Consider the following 21,738-nt stretch of genomic DNA (forward strand, 5'->3'; position numbering starts at 1 on the left):
ATCTGTGCAATGGGCTGGGCCCTTCTCCCCCCTGGTGTCAGCAGAACTCTTTGTGGGAGGAAGTGGGGGGAGGGCAGCCCAAGTGCAGGGGCTGAGTCCCCACCGAGGGCTTCGTTCTTTTTCCTGGAGGGACAGACAGACACCCAGACACAGAGGCAGAGAATGAAAGAGGCAAAGGGAGAGAGGAAGACCGAGAGTCAGAGGCCGAGAGATAAGCTGGCAGAGACAGAGAGAGAGAGAGAGAGAGAAAATAAGAGTGAGCGAGAGACCCAGAGAGAGACGGCAGAGATAGAAACTGAGACAGTCAAATACCCAGGGAGAAATAAAGAGAGAGCGAGGGGCACGGGGAGACCCAGACCCCTAGATAGACAGACAGAGGGACACAGAGAGAGAGACAGACAGACAGATGAGAGGCGGGGGTCACAGACGGAGGGAGAAGAGCAGAGAGTCTAATCAGGGTGGAGGGGCCCCCTTTCCTTCCCCCCACTCCCTGCTCCAAGCCCCCTTTCCTTCCTGCCTCTGCCGCCACCCATGTCCAGGGCCCCCACCCCGCCTGCGCCCAGCCCCTGCTGCAGGCGCGCATCCTCTCCGGATTGCTTCCCCCACCTGTCCCCCACCCGCCCCCACCGCTCCCGTCCCCGCGGCTGCCTCCCACCCCCACCCCCAACCTTCCTAACACGGCAGGGGTTTCTGGCGCCTTTGTGGCCGCCCCGAAGTGCGCGGCGACAAAGGCGGGGGTGACGGGGGTTAATTCGCGCACGGAGGTAGGACGCGCGGGCGCCGGGCGGAACAATGCCCGCGGCGCGCCTTTGAGCGAGGCCATTGTGCGCTGTGTGAACCGGGAAATCTGTTCCCCGCCGCCCAGAGGCGCGGATGGGGTGGGGTGGGTGCGGGGCTAGGTGCGAGCGGGCTGAGGGCCAGCCTTTTTGTATTTGGTTTGGGTTTAACCGCCTCCCGTCCTCTCTGCATCCTTGAACTCTGAGCTGGGGAGAGCTGAGGCCAGCAGGAGGTCAAGGTTCTCTTGCCCCGCCTGCCCCCCTGACATGCTGTGTGACCTGGGGCAAGTCCTGCCCCTCTCTGAGCCCCTTCTCCCCACCTGAAAACTCACAGGGTGGATTGCACAGCCTGGCCCGTTCTGGGAGCTGAACCTCAGGGCTGGAAGGGGTCTCAGGTGAGGCAGGGGGCAGACCTCAAGTTCCCGCAGGCTGCTGGGCGACCTCGGGGGAGTCACCTGCCCTCTCTGTGCCTCCTATTCCTGTTGGCTGGGAGAAGCACTGGGAGAGGTCCATGAGGTGGCGCGTGCCAGGGTCTTAGTGGGTTCTGCTTGCCCTATGCGTACAGCATGATAGTAACACCAACATTGCTGAGTCCTCGCCGTGCTGGGAACTAGTCTAATGGAATGATACATATTTTAGGGTAAATATTATATATATAATCATCACTAAACTCTATTATTTGCTAGCTTTGTCACTTACTCTCCTAATGCCCGTTTGCTCATCTATAAAATGGGAACAATGGTTCCTACCCCAGGGCAGCATGGATCCCCTGGCTTCTCTTTTTATGTATATTTACATATTTTTCCCATGCACATCTCTTTATTTCAACATTTAAAGAATCACATAGTCATTCTGAGAACTTTACCAGGTGTGGGCACCCAGTAAGTTACACACACAGTCAGGTACCTGGCAGGTTACTGCTGTTAGGTCCCTGCCGAAGGAGCCAGGCCAAGAGACGTTGTGAGAGTTCAAGAAATTTCACTCCATTCTCTCACAGCGGGCCGAGGCCAGTGTGTCCGCGCCAGCGGGCAGAGTAGGGGGAGCGGGATATTTATGTCTCTTCTTTTTTTTCTTCTTCATATATTTGTATTGATTTCATAGAGGAAGGAGAGGGAGAGATAGAAACATCCATGATGAGAAAGAATCATTGATTGGCTGCTTCCTGCACGCCCCCTACTGGGGATCGAACCCGCAACCCAGGCATGTGCCCTTGACCGGAATCGAACCCGGGGCCCTTCAGTCCGCAAGTCAACGCTCTATCCACTGAGCCAAACCGGCCAGGGCTGTTTATGTCTCTTCCAAAGGTCAGTCAGAGGTACCGGTGGGACAGGTGCAGGTGGGGGCCAGGTGTAGGCGGTCCACTGGAAACTGGGTGAGGCGGTTTGCTGGAACCCGAAGGCTGTCAATCATGAATCCTACAATGAGAATAACAGGACCATCGCCGGGAGGGGCAAGAGCCCGCAGCAGGGCATCACGGAGCGCACGAACGTGCCTCCCAATTGCACAGCTCCTGAGCATCAGGGGTCGGGACAGAGGGGCCACTCTGCCCACCACCCACTCCGAGTTCACCTTCCCCAGGGACCCTTCGCCCAGAGGGGCCCGGGCGCTGCCCTTGCACCTGGCCTCCAGGTGAGGAAACAGTGAAGCCGGACGGTCCGAGGAGCTGATTCTCGCGTGACGTCTCTGGGAAGAACTCTCTGAGTGGCAGTCTGGCAGGGCACTTGCCAATCTGTGATATAAGCAGCGCTTCTCTGCTCATCAGACCCGGACAGCTGTACGTGCCCTATAGGCAGCTACAGGAGGCGCGGGTTCCGGAACTGGGTACGCTCTGGTGGCGTCAGGGAACACCCATGGGGGTGGGGGGGGGGGTCTTTGGACGCCGGAGGTGGGCCTGCGTTTCTACTTCTCTTCTCAGCAGACGCTCCGCGCCTGCTTCCTCCAGCCGGGCTGTGAAGGCCGCCCTCGGAGCCAGGATGGACCTGCTCCGCTTCCCTCTCGCCAAGCACACATTCCCTCGTTTCCTTTACCCAGAGGGCCGCCCATTTCCAAATCTTCCAAAGTCCGTTGCCTTTTTCCCCCCGATTCGTTGCTTTTCTGAATTCTCCCTTTTCGGGATTCTTTCCCCGGGGCTGCTCACGCTTTTGCATGTCACTCGGTGGCCGGGACACGGGCCGAGGGCCACTGGTGGCCTGCAATGGTGTCTGCTTCAGATTCAGAACCGGTTTACGGCCGGAGATGAGCCTTTGTGCTTGTGAAGGAACTTGCTGGGAGGGATTCGAAGGACACAAGACCCGCTGAGCCCTGGCCGGCGTGGTTCAGTGGATAGAGCGTCGGCCTGCGGACTGAAGGGTCCCAGGCTCGATTCCGGTCAAGGGTATGTACCTTGGTTGCGGACACATCCCCAGTCGGGGGTGTGCAGGAGGCGGCTGATCGATGTTTCTCTCTCATCGATGTTTCTAACTCTCTATCCCTCTCCCTTCCTGTAAAAAAAAAAAAATCAATAAAATATTTTTTTTAAAAAAGACCCGCTGAGCCTGGCCACTGCTGGCAGGTAACGGATGCTGAGGCGGAAACTGCTGAGTCACCAGAACACGTTTTGGACCATCACTGGGTGGGATTGTGGTTTAACCAGTAAGTAAGATGGCAAGACAGGCAGGACCCAGTGGGTATGTTCCTTCTCCTGGGAGAAAGACCCGCCCGGGGGGACGTGAGCCAGCCCAGGCTCCCCACCCGTCCTCTCTCAGTCCCTGCCGAGCAAGGCGGGGTGGGGGGGGGGGGGAGGGTCCCTGATGCAGTAGGAGGTGCTGGGGGAAGGGGACGGGGAGGGGAAGATGGACCCAGCCCTTTGGGGACCCCGTGGGCTGAACTGAAGAGCATTTGCCCTCTTCTGTGAAGGACTGAGACGATTCTTCTAGAATCGTGGGCCGGGAAACAGAAGCTCAGAGAAGCTCATTTAAAGATGCTTAACCTGCTCTAGCCAGTTTGGCTCAGTGGATAGAGCATCAGCCTGCAGACTGAAGGGTCCCGGGTTTGATTCTGGACAAGGGCACATATAATCCCCAGTAGGGGGGTGTGCTGGAGGCAGCCAATCAATGATTCTCTCTCCTCGTTGATATTTCTCTCCCTTCCTCTCTAAAATCTATATATATATGCTTGACCTCTTCTGGGGTCACACACCCCTTCTGTGGTTGTGCCAGACCCTCTCCCCGGAAAAATGCCCACCTGTCTGTATGCAAAACATTTGTGTGAGCAATGCTCACCTGTCCCAATTCCAATAAGGGACTCAGAGACAGAAGGATGGTGCAAACGAGAGCTGGAATACGTTCTCGAGAGCGGGTGTCTGTGGGCAGGCAGGCACCCCTGGAGTAGCGCGCACAGGCCATTGAACCACATTGGTGAGAGTCCCTCCTCCGGTTCCTCACCGGCTGAGCACTATGGTCTTCTTGTCTCCTATTGGGTTACTCAGAAGATGGGCTGAGGCCTTTGCTAGCTGTCTCCACCTCCCTTTGTCTCAGAGAATCTTCCTGGAAAATGCGCTACACAGTCAGGTGCACAGTTCTCATACCCTCTTCCCACCCGCCTCCCCACATCCTGTTTGCTCTGGGAAGTTCAGTAACCGACTGGCCACATGCTGTTTCTTTTCTATGAAGATTTGCCTTGCAACCTCAGGGGCCCCCACATTCTTCTCCGCACCCCAGAAGCCGGGCTGAGAGCCTCCATGGTAGCAATAAGAATCCAGAGCTGGACTGCGGGCCTCGGCTTCGCTGCGCTCACCACGTGGACCAAATCCCTGGGTCCCCATGAGCAAGCCTAGAAGTCCGCTCTTAGGCTGTCATGGCATTCAGAATCGGGGTTCCCAAGGTGCATATGCCGGGCCCCGCCACACCTCTGGGCTCCCTGAACAGTGCTCTCTACTCCGTGCATAGGATGGGTGGGGTGCTGAGAGCCACAAACGGCTGGGAGGCAGGGAGCCGCCGTGGCCAGCAGGTGCCTGCGGCCCGCGTGCCTGGACGGGCACAGATGGAGTGGCTCTGGGCTGGGGGCAAGGGGCAGATGCAGCCACCCCTGGAGCCTCAGCTGCCTCGTTATCTCTTCATTGTCTCCCTGTCACCCCAGCCCACCCTCCTCCTCCCTCCTCGGCTGCCCTTCTGTCATCTCCTTGTGGCCCCCCTCATCCAGCAGCCCAGGCCCCAGGACTCTAGCGGGAGCTCCAGGGAGGGTCCCCCGCAGGTTTCCCTGCTCTGGGGGCCATGGAGTGGGCAGGAGGGAGGGCGCTCGGCTGGAGAGGCCGGGATGGGGGCTGTGAGACAGTCTATAAATCACGCCCCACTGCGCTCCTGTTTAACACACACTTCTCCACCGAGTTGTCAGTGAAACCGTTAATTAATTAGCTAATCCCGCAATGAAGTGGATTCTAAATGGTTCTCCCCTCCCAGCCTCCCATTTAGATAATTGCTGCTGAGGGATCTTGTGTGAGAGACATTTTCTCCAACGGGGATGGGCCTGGAACACTGAGGGAGATGAATCAAAAGAAGGGGGTCCATGTGCTATTCCCCCAAGCTCCTGTTAGGGGGGAGACCTTTCTCAGCCCCAGCAAAAGCTGGGAAGGGGCTTGTCTGGGGATGGGACGAAGGATGGGCAGGGGAACTGAGCTTTAGTGTTTTGGGTTTGTTTTTAATCTTTGTGAAGCTTTGTGACTATGGCAATCTTCCTGGGGCAGGCAGGATAAATGATGGTGATGGAGACGGTGCTGATGATGGTGATGGTGCTGATGATGGTGATGGTGCTGATGATGGTGCTGATGATGGTGATGGTGCTGATGATGGTGATGATGATGGTGATGATGATGGTGATGCTGATGATGGTGACAGTGCTGCTGATGGTGATGATGATGGTGACGGTGATAGTGATGGTGATGATGATGGTGCTGATGATGGTGATGATGATGGTGCTGATGATGGTGATGGTGACAGTGATGATGATGGTGATGATGATGGTGACAGTGCTGATGATGGTGATGGTGATGGTGATGGTGATGATGGTGACAGTGCTGATGATGGTGATGGTGATGGTGACGGTGATAGTGATGGTGATGGTGATGATGATGGTGCTGATGATGGTGATGGTGACAGTGATGATGATGGTGATGATGATGATGGTGATGGTGGTGGTAGATGGTGGTGGTGATGATGGGTCAGGCACCTGGCTACATGTTTGACATACATGATCTCATTCAACCCCCAGCCTACAATGGAAACAGGTGGCTTTACCTGCCCAATATCCCTCCCCACCTGGACCTCCCCCTCCCCACCATGGTCTGTGTCCATGTGCTTTCACCTGCAGCTCCCGGGGAGGGACACTGTGCGAATCCACTCATCAGAGTGTGGATTTTCCACCACGAGCCCGTCCCCAGCGTGTGGAGCAGGAAAGACGCACTCTCCTTTCTCGAAATGCGAACCTGAGAGAAGGTCCGCCTGCAGAAGCCTTCCTGCCACCAGGCGTGGGGCCGCCAGAGTCACCCTCCCGCCTGCCAGTCTCCTTTGAGCCCCTGGATCCAGCTGTGCTGGCATCCTGCGCACACCTGGGTGTTTTTGCGTGGTCATCGGTACGGCAGGTGCTGCTGGTCACCATTAGTGTCCATCTTTCCTCTCTTCCTCATCAACAGAGCTCTGGTTTTGTCCGAGGCAGCAGTGACGGTCACGGAAATACTTCTAACTTTTCCCAGCTCTAGGCGGCCGTGGGACCCAGTTCTAGGCAGTGAGACCAGCGGCCTTTAGCAAGGACAGGCTCCAGGCAAAATTCCAAAACAGGAAAGAAAGGTGGGAAAGGCTGGGAAGAAACAGCTCTCAGTCCACAGCAGGTCCAAGAGCCTGCCTGGGAGGCAGCCTTCAGCACAGAGTCTGGGTCCTGCGTTCTGTCCCCTCAGGGACCTGTCGTCTACCGGATGGCGGCCACTTGGTTTAATTAGCCGGTGCCGCCCCACCCTCAATGCTTTTAGGAGAAGCCCATGTCCCGGCACAAGGAGGATGGAGACGCTGGCCATCGAGAGCTGATGATCTTCAAGTTCCGGTCCAGGGCCAGGTGCCGCCCGGGTCGCAGAACCTGGGATGGAGCTGGTGGTCCTGGGAACACGTGCCGGAAAGGCGACGCGTGGGCCCAAGTTCGCATCTTAGAATCTCGGAGTGAGAGGGTTCCAGACTATGAGCTCGAGAGAAACTGAGCGCTGTGTTATTTTAGAATTTTAGGAGTCTCCACAAAAGCACCTTAGCATGATGGAATTTTAAATATGAGACCGAGAGGGTCTAAAATTCTAGCTTTGTAGGACCTTAGAACCATAGAATGGTAGGATTAGAGCAATCTTGCCTAATGGAACCCCTAAAGGCATACAGCCCTTCCTTTATGGCATCTAAGAATCATAAACTTTTAGGAAATGCGTTAAGTAAAATCTCAGAATGACAAAATTCTAGAATATTAAGTGGATTAGCTTTAGGGTCCTTATGCCCTTGAAGTTCTAGATGAGGGGAAGAACTACAAAAGGGACACGTTGCAGGCGATGGGGGTGTTGATTATAGGGACTGTGATGGTTTTGAGGTGTATAATGTAGCAAAACTTACCAAGTTGTGCACTTGACATAAATGCGATGAACTGTGTGTCAATCGCACCTCGCTTTAAAATCTGAGTGTGTATAAGGGGACCCATTGAGGGAACGGTGGCATTTATGGCCTGGCCTGCAGGGAACCGGCCCAGGTGGCCCTGGCATGAGCGAGGGAGCCAGCCCGCCCTCCTTCCTTGGGAAAGCAACTCCCTGCTCATGGGACCTCCGTGGTTAATTCCTCTTCCCCGGGGAGTCCTGGGAAACCAGGCCTCATTAGTTGAGGCCCGGCCTCATGGAACTTCATGTTTGTTAAAGATTAATGGGGTGTCTCCCGTGCCGGATCTGAGGGGTCTCCCAGCCTCGTTTCTTCCGAATCAGCCCCCTGCCACGACTCCTCATCAGTCACGGGGGAGGCGGCCCGTCTGGGAGCTGAGGGAAGTGGTTGGTGAGCGCTAATGGCCCCTCTCAGCCTTCCCTACAGCCTCGGGATTCCCTCTAAAGACCAGACAGGGAGACAAGACCAACTCAGAGTCCTGGGGTGACTCAACCGCCCAAAGCCGGGGTCTCCCCCGCAGAGGGGTCACCTGGGGAGGCCACGTGCGTCTTCTGGAGGAGGCTGCCACGTTGCAGGACAGTGGGGACATTGTCTCCACGACGCGTCCTCAGAGGGAGCGGAAGTGTCTGGGGCACGCCTCCCAGTGGGACAGCAGGTCTTCCTCTGACCGATGGATCCCACGTCCAGAAACAGCCACGGGCCAGCAGCAGCCCGCCCGCCTCCATGCTCCCGTCTCACCTGCTCACATGGCCATTCCTTGGTTCATGTCTCTGAGCTCCGTGAAGGCTGGGACCCCGCCTGGCTTCGTGTCCCACTGTATTCCCAGCATGTGGCGCCGCCTGGCATACAGTCGGTGCTCAATAATTGTTCGCCGCATGAATGCATGGGCCTTCTCTCTGTGTGTTCAACATCTACCTGACGACCGTTTTCTCCAGGTCTGTTGCTGGCCTCATGGGGTCTCACCTGGACGCCTTCGACAGTCCCCCCCTAAGGACCCCCGCTTTCTGTTTTGCTTCCAACCCTGACACAGAGCAGCCAGTGAGCTTTTAAAACTAAAACCAGATTCTGTAAACTCACCAACTCAAAGTGAACCAATGGCCTCATCGGGCTCACAGGAAACGCACCCTCCTCCCCCTGCCACAAAGTCCCGCCACTTCCTCCCCACCCTTCATTCCTCCACCCCCGCCCAGCCTCACCACCTCTCCCGGCTCACTGGCTCTAGCCAATCCGAGCCCAGCTGCTCCCCACACATCCCCAGCCTGTTCCTGCCTCAGGGTGTCTGCACTGGCTGTTCCCTCTGCCTGGAGCTCCCTCCCCACCGGTGTCCACTCCGTCCCCCTCAGCACCCTCACTCTCTGCCTTCTCTCCGAAACCCGGTTCCCCTCCATCGGAGACGGAGGGTGAGGTGCCTCGGGTGCGAGATCTAGGGAGCTGCCAGAAAACTCAGTACCCACGAAAAGTAACATTTTGATGGAATATTTTGAAAAAATCACTTTGAATATGAAAGTCCATGAATGATCCACATGTCTGCCCACAGATGAATGGACACACAACATGTGGTCTGGGCACGCAATGGAGCACCATCCAGCCATCCAAAGGGACCAAGTGCTGACTCATGCCACAACGTGGATGAGCCCAGAAAACACTCTGCGAAGGGAGAGAAGCAAGACACCGAAGGCACGTCTGAAATGCACGCGAGTCCAGCAGAGGCGAGGCCAGAGGCAGAGGCAGGCTTGTGGCTGCCGAGGGCGGAGGAGCGGGCGGACAGCGCCGTGGGCGTGGGTGTGGGCTCTTCTTGGGTGGGAAATGTTCTGGAATCAATGGTGACAGGGGGTGGTCGCCCACAACTGTGCATGCCCTAAAACCCCCGAACTGTACTCTTAGGCGTGGTGAGCTTTAGGCTCGGTGAGTTTTCTGTCGGTTTTTAGAATCGATGACCAGTAAGACGCCAGCGTTTTAAACAGGGACAAGATCTGCAGCCGCGCCCTGCTGGCCCCAGGGAGTGGGAGGCAGAAGGAGGAACGGCACGGTGACTGGTGTCTCCGCCTCCTGCCAGGGGCCTTTGGGGACACCCTGGCTAGCAGCGCCCCCTTTAGCACCTGCTTTATTTTCTCCCTGTTTTCCAAAGGCCTCGTGGATTTGCCTGCTAACTGCCTTACTCCAGGAGGGGGGAGCAGCTCTGTTGACTATGTTCGTCTTGGGCACTGCAGGGTCCCCAGCACACAGCCCTGCCTGGCACATGTGGGCACTGAAAAAACACTTCTTGGACCCTGGCTGGGGAGCTCAGTTGGTTAGAGCGTTGTCCCAATACGCCAAGGTTAGGGGTTCAATCGCAGGTCAGGGCACATACAAGAATCAACCAAGGAATGCATAGATGAAACAACAAATTGATGTTTCTCTCTCCCATCAATCAATCAATATTTTTTTAAAAATACTTCTTGGATGGATGAATGAATGAATGAATGAATGAGAGCTGGAACAAGCTGACTTCCTGGATCCTGGAGGATGGGTGGAACAGAGACCAGAGAAAAAGCTGGTTAAAACCCACCTCCCGCTCATTGCAGAATCCCAGCGCCGGAGGAATTCTGTTCGAGGTGGTACCCAAGGCCCGGACACCCCAGCAAACCAGAGCAGCACTGCACCTCCCCACACTTCTTGGGACGAGGCCCAGGGAGGAGGGCCCATTCTGCTCCACAGGCCTGGCTGGGGGCAGAGGGGGCAGGCGGAGCTGGGGCGGGAGGCTGGTGAAGGACAAGCTTTGCTCCGGGGGCCCAGGCCCAGGCCCAGGCAGAGGGACGGGGAATCCGTGGTGTTTGCTGAGCAAACACTGCCGGGTGGGGAGAAGCTGTGGCAGAGTGTTTAACACACATCTCATGTTTGCTGGCAAATATCCCCAGCCTGCCTCGCCAGCCCCCCACCCCCACCCCAGTGGGGCTGCTGGTGCAAAGTGAATGGGAGAGATGGGGGGCAGGGGGCGGCGGGCTCCTAGGTCAGGCTTCTGCGGTGGATGGCGGGGGGAGGGAGGGAGGAAAGGGCGCCATAAAGATTCACCCCGGGGCTGGGAGGACACTGAGGTGCAGGCCCACTGCAGAGAGTCCGCTCTCTGACCTCTGCCTCGTCCAAACCCGCCTGAGGCCCACATAGCTTTGGGGGGCGGGGGGAGACACGAGGGGCTCTTCACAGCTGAGATCTGCCCACTTTCATGCTGTGGGATGGTGAACAGATGAGGTGATGTCTCTGAGCCTCATCCTACAAATAATCGAGGCAATGTTTCTAGGGCATGGCCTACGGGTGCTAACCTCTCTGTGCCTCAGTTTCCCCATCTGTAAAATGGGGACAATCGTAATGCCACCCTCATATTTCCGTTTTTCCTTTTATTTAAGAAGGTTGCAAACCTGTTGAAAAGTTGCAAGAGTAATAAATCCATGAGCATGTGCACACTCTTTCTCTGTATCCCCCACGTGTTAGTATTTTGAGCCGTTTGGTTTATCTGTCTTTCTACCTATGTCTGCTTTCTTCTTTGTTGGACTATTTGCCTTCAGTAAGCATTTCCTAAAAGCAAGGACCACAACCCGGCCACCACATAACTACTGAATTCAAGAACTCGGAGCTGCCACGGCCTGATTATCGAACACACACCTCGTACACTTTTGTGAGAAATGACTCAGTCACAGAGAGCTTCCCGGAAGTCAATGCCCGCTTCCGGCACATGGACTGAGCCTGCCCACATCAGAGAAGGCCAGGGAGAGGCACGCAGCCCGTCCGGAGGTGGGGACTCCCCGGGTGGACGGCAACGGCAGGGGCCCAGGGGGTGTGGCATGAGGCCATCGGAGGCATCCCCCCACACTTGCCTGTGTGCCCCAACTCCCCCGTAAACATGTGGTGAGCACCCTCATAGGTGCCCCCTTACAGACCTGTGTGGGTTTCCTGGCCTCTATGCCCCTGAGTCACGGAGTATTTGCATATTTCATTGGACAAAGTCATGCCAGGTGCTTTATGCAAATGAGCTCCCCACATCCTCACCAACACTGCATTCCTCGGCTTTCTCATCTGTGCAAACGGCAGCTCTATAATCAAGTTACATGAGCTTCTAAAAATACTGAGCTACATCAGCTAATTTAGGAACGTTCTAGGGATCCGAGGGAAGAAACTTTGTTAGAAAATAGGCGACGAAGAGAGGGGAGCCCAGTCCCCCTGGCGGGAAGCTCCCCAGAAAAGCCTGGGCAGTAGGAAAGTGTGGGGACCCTGAGCAGCGGAAGCACCGCCTTGTCCCCCAGGGGAGCGAGCCAGGGCGTCTCTGCTTGGCCTGTCGAGGGAAGGATGGCCGTACCATCTCCCTCTCCCAAGTCTGGCACATAGTAGGCATTGAGGGTTTGCTGTTGAACGAACGTTGGCACATGATGAGGCCACAGGCTTGTGATTTTGAAAACAAAACTCCAGGTGAGGGGAAAAGGGAACTCACTCTCCTAATCCGCACCCCGGCTCGGGCTCCCCTGGAAGGCTGGTTTCCAGGTCGAGGCCTGGCGAGCTGCCTCTGGGTTTCCTCTGATCCCAAAGTGACAGATGTGCTGATGGGCGGCCGGGAGCACCCGCAGGCGCAGGGGGAGTGGGTGGGCTCTGAGGACCCTGAGCCGCCGGGCGCTGCGGCCGCTCCTCCTGGCTCCCAAGAGCCATCGGTCCCGTTCACAGGAATTTGGCGGGTGGGTGTTCAGCGCGGCCTTCATTAAATTGTCCTTTACATACACTGAGGATGTAACCGTATTAAAATCCAAGGAAACACACATCCAGAAGCCGCCAGTTCCTGATCACAGGACTACAGGTCGCTGCTCCTGTGCGCTCGCGGGTATTTCCTTGGGTGGCATCTGGGTGGCGAAACTATGGGCAGTGTTGACGCCAAGCATGTCCAACTCAAAGGCTAACACGGGCCAAATAAACACATGTGGCCCACGGGCCGCGAGTTTGACATGCTTGGTTTACACCGTGGAGACTGACCAACTCGACAGAGGGAGGCGCTTTGGGGTTTTGAGTCTGTTGGTAGGTGTTCCCCAGCACCCACTGCCTGAAACCCTCGCGGGGGCTGGAGCTGCGGTGCCTTCTGTCTGCACCTCTGGGAGCTCAGAGGGGTGAAGGTCCCCGCTGTTTACTTAGGGGCCAGCGGAGGAGGACACACCCATCGGAGGGAGAAGCCTGGCTCCCAAACCCCCGCCCCCGCCAATCCTCCTCCTTTGGGCCCAGCCTTCAGGCCAAATAAGACCAGACAATATCCTCACGGCTCTACCTGCCTGAGTCTCCCCGGCCTGCAGCTCCCAGCAGCAGGATAAGGGAGCGGTTATGTGGTTTTTTTTTCCCCATCCTGAGAATGACTCTTGATAATTGGGGCTCCTACTTGCCATTTCTCTGCCTTCTATTTTGCCCGAAAAATGCCTGGTGGTAATTGCCCGTCCGCCGGCAGGGAGGGAGCCGGCCCTTCAGCTGCGCAGACTCCCAATTGGGCTATTACGGCCCGGCCACTTTCTCTTAAATGGCCCTGCTTCGATTTGTCGACATTCTGAAGCGGGAACTCATCTTTCTCACATTTCAGACAGAAAGAAGGCAAGATCGGAAAGCGCGTTGTATCTTTCCAGGGCGGGAGGCAGGGACATTGCTTCTTGCTCAGTGAAGAGCCGGGCGGGTCTGTTATTCCCATTTCGTGGATGGCGACGCCAAGGCTGGTCGCGGCCGGCACACCCGAATCCCACGATGGGAGTGGGGTTGGAGGCAGGCCTTGGGCGGGTGTCAGTAGGCACCTAGACACTCTCAGCTGAGGGCTCCTTCCCACGTCATAGAAAAACCCACCAAGCCCGGCGCCATGGCTCAGTGGCTGGGCGTCAGCCTATGAACCAGGAGGTCACGGTTCGATTCCCGGTCAGGACACATGCCCAGGTTGCAGCATCGATCCCCAGTGTGGGGCGTGCAGGAGGCAGCCAATCAACGATTCTCTCTCATCACTGATGTTTCTTTTTTTAAAAATATATTTTATTGATTTTTTACAGAGAGGAAAGGAGAGGGATAGAGAGTTAGAAACATCGATGAGAGAGAAACATCGATCAGCTGCCTCCTGCACACCTCCTATTGGGGATGTGCCTGCAACCAAGGTACATGCCCTTGACAGGAATCGAATCTGGGACCCTTCAGTCCGCAGGCTGACGTTCTATCCATTGAGCCAAACCGGTTAGGGCTCATCACTGATGTTTCTCTCTCTCTCCTCCCTCTCCCTTCCTTCCTCTCTGAAATCAGTAAAAACATATTTAAAAACAAAAACACCATCAAAAGCAGGACATGGAGCTGGTGTTTGGTGTAAACTGTTGGAAAGGGCTTTCCGAGTTCTCCTTTGGCAATCGGGTGAGGAGGAGCTCGCCGAGATGGCGGTTGGCTCGGACCGCCTGCAGGCCCCAGGCATGCTTGGGAAATCCTTGCAGAATGAGAAAAATCTGAACGAAGGGGGGTATGATTTGGGGACTATAAATAGGCGACAAAAACTATTTCCGAAAGAGAAAGACGGCGTTTAGGAAGATGGTCACCGCTTCCAGGGAGGGCCGGGATTGGAACCGGGATGGAAGCAGCAAGTTAGTCAGTTCCCAGCAGGTCCCAGGCGGGGGCTGGTCCTGTGTTCTTCACGCCGCTGGGAAGAAGGGGAAGCCTGCCCACACTGTCTCCGCAGGCAGGGAACGACTCTGAACGCCAATGGACGGTTGGTCGGGTTGTGCCGGGTACGGCGTGCGGACTTCAAGTTCTGCGCTTATTCCTTTTGAGTTGGGAGCTTGCTTTTCCTATTTTGCAGCTGCCCATTTCCTCCGGGTCCCAAACATCTTCACGGGGCTGCAAAGCCCCCCACCCCCCCACCTCAGGGCCCCGGGCTCAGCAGGGATGCACCCAAGAGGTTGGGGGATGGAGATGTTGGGGATGGAGGCTGAAGGCCCGGTGTCTTCCCCCAGAGGAAGCGGCTCCTTTCAGAAATGCTGACCAAGCCCACACCAGGCCCGGATGTCTCCACTGCGCTGGCACGCTCACCCAGACACACGCCCAAGCGCTCTCCTTCCCCACACCCCACACACGTGCGAGCACCCACGCCTTCGCTGCCCGCTGCTGCCGAACCCAAGGGTCCCCCCACCCAGAGAAGCCCCCCTCCTCCCCCCCCCCCCCCGCCCCCCGTTCTCCGCAGCCTCACTCGGCCGGTGAAAGAAATACTTTGCGAGGATGTTAGGTCTTTGTTGGGGCGGAGGAGACGCCGCATAAAGGGTCTGAGAAAGTGAAATGGGGTGTGTGGGGTGGGGAGAGGGAGGGGGCGAGGGGAAGAGGACGGATTCTCCGTATCAAAAAGGGAATTAAAGTGCTTTTACTGGAGTGAAGAAATCAGCTGAAGAATGGCGCGGGAACAAAAGCGGGAAGCCTGCGGACAAGGCCTCCTGAATAGGGCCCGATCCCCTTAAGTTTGTAAGCCCCGCTCCCCCGCCCTTTAAACCTTCCTCACTCACTTCTGCGGAGAACAAACGCGGGAGGAAGCCGCGGCGGGGGGGAGGGGGGAGGGGCGCGGCGAACCTGGGGGAGAGAAACCCGAAAAGAAAAGGTAATCCCCGGGGCACTTTGCCCTCCGAGTGCCGACCAGGGATCTGATTAAAGGTCCCAGATGAAGCCATTCCGCTATTCACATGCAAGGAGCAGGATTTACAAGAAAAGAGAGAGGGAAGAATGGGCCCGGAGGAGAAAGGGGGAATTATTTGTGTCCCTTAATGCTTGTTAAGTACTCCTCTTTGCTGCACACCAGACAAGACAAGGCTCCGGACTCCCAAAGAAATCTTGTGCAACCCACCCCCTGCCCCTGTGGCCTCCCCCCAGCTCTAGGCCAAACTTCCCTGCACACGTAAGTACACACACACACACACACACACACACAGCCGTGAGCAGAGCGGCCTGGCCACGCCAGACTCACAAAGAGAATAGCAATTAACCTCCCGTCCCTTCCTGACAGTGATCTAATCAAACCAGCCCTCCCTGGTTCGCGCTCGGTGCCCAGAGCCGGTGGCCTACGCCGGGAAGGGTTTGGGATGGGCTGGGGAGGTGAGAATCCGGGGTGAGCGGACGAGAGCCCTAAGGGACAGATGTGGCTTCCTAATGAGATGCCTGGACCTGGTGGAGGTTCCTGCCCATCCCTCATTCCCCCCAAACCTGTGACCTCCTGCTAGTGGCTTACAGAGCTGCCTCAGGACCTTTGCTCACACCGGGCCCTCTGCCTGGGACGCTGTTCCCCACCCTCTTGGCAGAGTTCACTGGCAGCTCCGATTGGGGTGCCAGCCCTCACGGACCCGCCCTCTCTCCGACTGCCTCACATTTCCTTGTTCTTGGCTCTCAAAAGACCGTCTAACCCAGTCATTATACATTTACTGCTTGGGGCATTTGTTCTGCGTCTGTCTCCTCTACTAGCATATCAGCCACGTGAAGGCAGGGCCGTGGCTGCCTCTGCCCACCCTGGGATCCCCAGGTCTTAGCACAGAATGTGCTCTCTAGGTTCTTGCTGAATAAATGAATGAATGAATGGGTGAATGAATGAATGAGCAGGGGACGGAATCGGCACAGGCTAACGCAGTGCTTGGGGCCCATGACATGTTTCAACCTAATTTTCTTTAGAATCGAAAGGAAAAATGAATAGAATAATAATGTGTATTGTAAGAAAACACTCAGCCTGTGTTACCTTCACCCCTGTGTTCATTGCAGCATTATCTACAAGGTGGAATTGTTTACAATAAGATATGGACACAACCTATGTGTCCATGGCTAGGTGATTGGATAAAGAAGCTGTGGCACATGCATACAATGGAATATTACTCAGCCATAAAAAAGGAATGAAATCTTGTCATTTGAGACAGCATGGATGGATCTAGAAGGTATTACGCTAAGTGAAACAAGTCAGACAGAGAAAGACATATACCATGTGATTTCACTTCTATGTGGAATCTAAAAAACAAAATAAATGAACAAGCAAAACAGAAATAGACTCGTAGGTACAGAGAACACACCTTTGGTTGCCAGAGGGGCAGGTATGGGGAACGGGCAAAAAAGGTGAAGGGATGAAGATGTACCAATTGACAGTTACAGAATAGCCATGAGAATGCCAAGTACAGCATAGGGAATACAGTCAATAAGATGTAATCACTATGTATGGTGCTGGGGGATGCTAAACTTACTGAGGGACCACTTCATACGTTATATAAATGCCTAATCACTATGCTATACACCAGAAACTAATATAATATTGAATGTCAAACTGTAATTGGAAAAAACTGTAATTGTTTTAAATGCACTCACTTCTTTTTCTTTTTTTAAAATATATTTTATTGATTTTTTTAGAGAGGAAGGGAAAGGGAGAGGGAGAGAGAGTTAGAAACATCGATGAGAGAGAAACATCGATCAGCTGCCTCCTGCACAGCCCCTACTGGGGATGTGCCTGCAACCAAGGTACATGCCCTTGACCGGAATCGAACCTGAGACCCTTGAGTTCCCAGGTCGATGCTCTATCCACTGAGCCAAACCGGCTAGGGCTGTAATTGTTTTAAATGCACCCACTTCTTCATATGTCACAGAGCACACTGGTTTTTGAAAGAAGCCAGTGGGAGGAGTGGGATGGGGATGAGGACCTAGTGCTCAAGTCCCCTCAACTCTACTGTCCCTCACAGTCCGGGCAAAGAAAGAAGGAAAAACGAAACGGAGTTTGAAGGGACGATGGGGCACATCAAATGAAGGTAGTGCCTCCCCTGCAAACCAAGGAAATACACACACACACACACACACACACACACACACACACACACACACACACCTCAATTATACCTCAGGAAGCAGAGCCCATGGAGGCTAGATTGATTCAAAGATAATAATTAGGGAACAATTTTAATCCCTGCTGTGATGGAGACACACCGTTTATTTTTAATTTGTATCCATAATAAAAAAATATAACAATTAAAAGGGCCGGCAAATTGCAGCGTTTGCTGAGAAATTAGATTCCCACTGCCCACCGTCACCCCATCACGAGCCCATCTCCTCTCCTGCCTTCCGCTCCTCTGCGGGCACAACCCCACCGCGCCTGGCTCCCGCGCTGAAGCCAGAGACCCCGCTTTAAGTGTAGAGATTCATTAATTAAAGGAGATGGGAAGGGAACTTTTTTTAGCATCTACTAAGTGCCTGGCACGAGATTGTTTCGTTTAACCCTCACGGCAACCTGTGAAAGGGGGCCCGTTTACTCTCATTTTACAGAATGGCATTGCAGAAACAGTCACGCGGCCACTTGCCGAAGGTCACGCAGGTCATTTAGGACCTGGCTGGCTCTGCCCCTGGGTCTGCTCGACTGGAATCCTTCCTCACGTCACCTTCCCTGGGGGTGGGTATCGAGCTTTTGTCCTCAACGGCGGCGCTGCCTCCATCACAACTGAATTTCCACCCGACTCCCATTTCAACCCACACCGCGAGTTTGAAACGGTGAGGAAGTTTGAAACGTGGGCTCATGTTCTGAATATCTGGCAGATGCCCTGATAGGGTGAGTCAGTCCATTATTATGAACTAATTTAGGGGGGAGAGAAGGAAGAAAAGGAGAAAGACCAAGAGAGAGAGGAGGGGGAAGAAGCAGAAAGAGAAGAATAAGAACAGAGAGGAGAAAGAAGAGGGGATGAAAGAGAAAGGCGCCGGGGAAGAGAATTAGGAGGAGGAGGAGGTGGAGGAAGGAGAGGGGGAAGGAACTTGCTTGATTTCCAGCCTCGCTTCTCGGGCACCCAGTCCCAATCCTGCATCTCTTTGCATGCCGAACTCAGGGGCTTCCTCCTCCATGAAGTCCTCCATCAAGCTACTCCCTACTGAAAACAGCTGTCTTCCCTGATTTCCCATAGCATTTGCTAGCCTGCCAGTGGTACTCTACACCTGTGCTGTGGTTATTTATGCACCTGTCTACCTTCCCTGCTAGCCTCGGGGCTCCCCAAAGCCGGGGACCCACCTCTACATCCTCTCAGGGTGCCCTGCACCAGGCCTTGTGCATTCTTTTTTTAATATATTTTATTGATTTTTTTACAGAGAGGAAGGGAGAGGGATAGAGAGTTAGAAACATCAATCAGCTGCCTCTTGCACACCCCCTACTGGGGATGTGCCCGCAACCAAGGTACATGCCCTTGACCAGAATCGAACCTGGGACCCTTGAGTCCGAAGGCCGACGCTCTATCCACTGAGCCAAACCGGTTTCGGCTCTTGTGCATTCTTTTGGGCCCTTTGCTTTCTTCATGGCACCTTCTTCTTTAGTCCATCTGTCCCTTGATCAAAGTCTGTAGTTCACCCCGCCCCGTCGTGTGTGTGTGTGTGTGTGTGTGTGTGTGTGTGTGTGTGTGTGTGTTTGTGTGTAGGGGGCAAGGGAGCCTTGCTTGACCTCTGTCCTTGGTGCTGAAGAATTCAAAGCCCTTCTCAGAACCTCAGAACCAGACCTAGATGGGCCAGAGGGCTCTCAGCATCTCTTAGAAGGCAGGGACATTGTCCATGAGCCCTGCCAACTAATAAATTCAGACCCAAAGTCCTGGTTTTCATGACTTTCCAGGATTCCTCAAGTCCTGGTCCACCCGGACAAGGCCAAAACCTCCCAGTGCAAACCAGCAGGTGCATAAACAGGAGACATCTGCCTCCGGGTCTGCTGTTTAGGGGCAGTGGGATTTTAGACCTAAGAACACTTTTCTTCCAGCGTCACCAGCTCACGTTCCTTTACTGGGAAACCAAAGTCACGTTTAGGAGGCAAAAGATCGGGCCGGTCTAATGTCTGGTCTAGGATGGGAATGACGGATAGGAATTTGTTTCTGGGGGAGCTGGAGCAGCAGGCCGTGCAGGTGCCTGGGAGCTCCGAGCCTGGGGGGGACCATCACCCTGGGTGGTGGCTTTCCTTCTGCACAGAAAAGACCTGACCTATGCCTGGTCCACGATGGGTGGCCAGCCAAGCTCAGTCCCCTTCTCAGGCCACTTCCTCTTCTCCACGCAGCCTCCGTCTGCCCCTCCTTCCCGGTGCCTGCCCCCCTTACAGACACCCTTCTTACTCATTCAATCGCCTAAAAACGAATGGCCGTCTCTCTCCCCCCTAATCATCATCTTTGGGGAGGAGTCATTTTATTGATGACCATTCCAGTGAAGAGATTCATTTGGGCCATTAAATTGCCATTTTTGTAGGTCAGAACCAGTCGAATGTAGGCAATTTCCTATTACAACAGCAGAAATAAATGCCTTGAGATGCCTCGCTCAGCCTTTGCAGAAACAAGACGGGGGTGGGGCGGGGCAGGAGGGAGAAGGGCTCCCCACCTCTACTAAACCTCACCATCACACGTGCAGATGACAAAACCAAAAGCCACCGCCAACACCCATGCCCTCCACGACGGAGGCTGGCGATTCAAGCCATTTCTGAAGGAGGAGAAAAAACCTTCTCCTCACACTCAGCAACAAATGGGCTTCACGCGTCTGCCTCGTGGTCTCTGGTCTGCTCAGCTCCTCTGTCCCGTTGGCAAACGGTGGGTTTTGTTTTTCCCTGTGGCTGCCCGCAGGAGGAGGGGAGACAGCGGGTGTGGGGTGGGGGCGGGGAGGAGGAAGCCCTGTCTTGCTCGATGACTGATAGGAGGGTGCACTCGCTCTTCTTGGTTAACTTCCCCGCAGACACAGGGGCCGGGGCTGGTCGGCCGGCTCCCCCTGCGTGGCACAAACAAGAAACATTAATTAAAAAGAATCGCCGCCCCCCTCCCCAGAACGAGGAGCGTGATGTTCAGATTCGTTTGAAGAAAGGCAATTTGATGCCAATAAATTACAATTATAAAAACTTCATTACAGTCGAGAGCAATCTATCCACCATTGTCCTAATTACACATTGTAGGGATAATGAATGCTAATGATTTAATGTACAATAATTACCACGATTGGAAAATAAAATATAATAATCGCCACCGTTATTGTTATCAATAAGACCGATATCTTGGCGTGGCCGGTCTCCATGCGAGGCCAAGATAAAATGTCAGGGGGTTTTGTCCCCAGTGAGAAACACCCCCTTCTCCCCCACCCCCACCCAGCCCCAGCCCCATCTTTATTTAGACAAGCAATCACGGCAGGGGATGGACATGTTGGCTTCTCCCAGAGGGTCAGAGTTAAAGGGTGAAGTTCAAGTCTTCTCTCCCCTAGGCAGCAGGTCGCCTTCGGTGTCTTCCTGAAGACCTCTGGGGTAGGGAAGAAAGGACAGGCAATCACTCCGACGTGTAGCTGGTTCTCCCGACACCCTCCTCGGTTTCCTCTGGCAGAAGGAAAACATCCAAGTCTTTCAGCCTGACGCTCACGGGGCCGGGTTGTGGCAAGGGGCATGGGCTCTGGGTTCGAGTCCTGGCTTCACCCCCTAGTAGCCGAACCTTTTCACATGTCTGGGCCTGGGTTTCCTCCTGGTCAAATGGCCCTTAAAATAGTGCCCGCGTCAGGGTTCCAAGGAGCAGAATCTGACCTCTACCTTGAGTTCGACTCACGCCATCAAATTCTTCGGGTTGGCCCATCCCGCGCGCTGGCCTGGCACCGCCCCTGGGGCTCACCCTGTCTGCTCCCCTTCTCTCAGGGGTCAGGGGCCTGGGCTCCTGTTGTCCAAGCCTTGAAACTGCTGCGTTAGAAGCTTCCGTCTGGTTTCCCGTTGCTGAAGGCAGGGCCGCACACCTGGTCTCTGCTGCGTGTCCTTCTCTTGAAGCAGATTGCCGTGAGGATTTCTGAGAATGTTGCTAAGAGTACCATTATGGGGGGGGGGGGGGGGCATCTCTCTCTAACGGGCCTCTCCACGCCTCGAGAACCGCTGGGCTGTGGGAAGAGAAGGCACTCAAAGGGCAGATCCAGGCTCCCCCAGTGCCTGCGGGGCTGAGGCCAGCCAGTGCCCCCACCTGCCCAACCTGCGGGACATGATCTCCAAGATGCACCTGCCTCTGAGGTGGGTGTCCTTCTCCAGCAGGGCTGACAGCGCCTCCATCCTGAGCCCTCACTGCCCTCCCCACCTCTCCTCCTCTCTCCACGCTGCCATGGCAATGGGTCTCACACAGCGGGGACCCCTCTGAGTATGTACATCCTCCTCCCCATCCTCCCCATCAGCCCCATCCTCCCCATCCTCCCCAGCAGCCCCATCCTCCCCATCCTCCCCATCCTCCCCAGCAGCCCCGGCCCTTGCCGGCTGCGGGAGAGCAGGCACCGTGCTTCGTTCCTCTCTGGATCTGCAGGGCCGTCGGGGGCCCTTGATCCATAGTAGCCACTCA

The 21,738-nt window shown here is 55.2% G+C and overlaps 1 pseudogene; it reads right to left on the reverse strand.

The window, feature by feature from the left end:
- Positions 1-2,081: 2,081 nt before the first annotated feature.
- Positions 2,082-21,458, reverse strand: LOC129148147 (aurora kinase A-like; annotated as a pseudogene).
- Between the last annotated feature and the right edge of the window lie 280 nt (positions 21,459-21,738).

Source organism: Eptesicus fuscus, chromosome 23 (assembly GCF_027574615.1).
Source record: "Eptesicus fuscus isolate TK198812 chromosome 23, DD_ASM_mEF_20220401, whole genome shotgun sequence".
Classification (NCBI taxonomy): domain Eukaryota; kingdom Metazoa; phylum Chordata; class Mammalia; order Chiroptera; family Vespertilionidae; genus Eptesicus; species Eptesicus fuscus.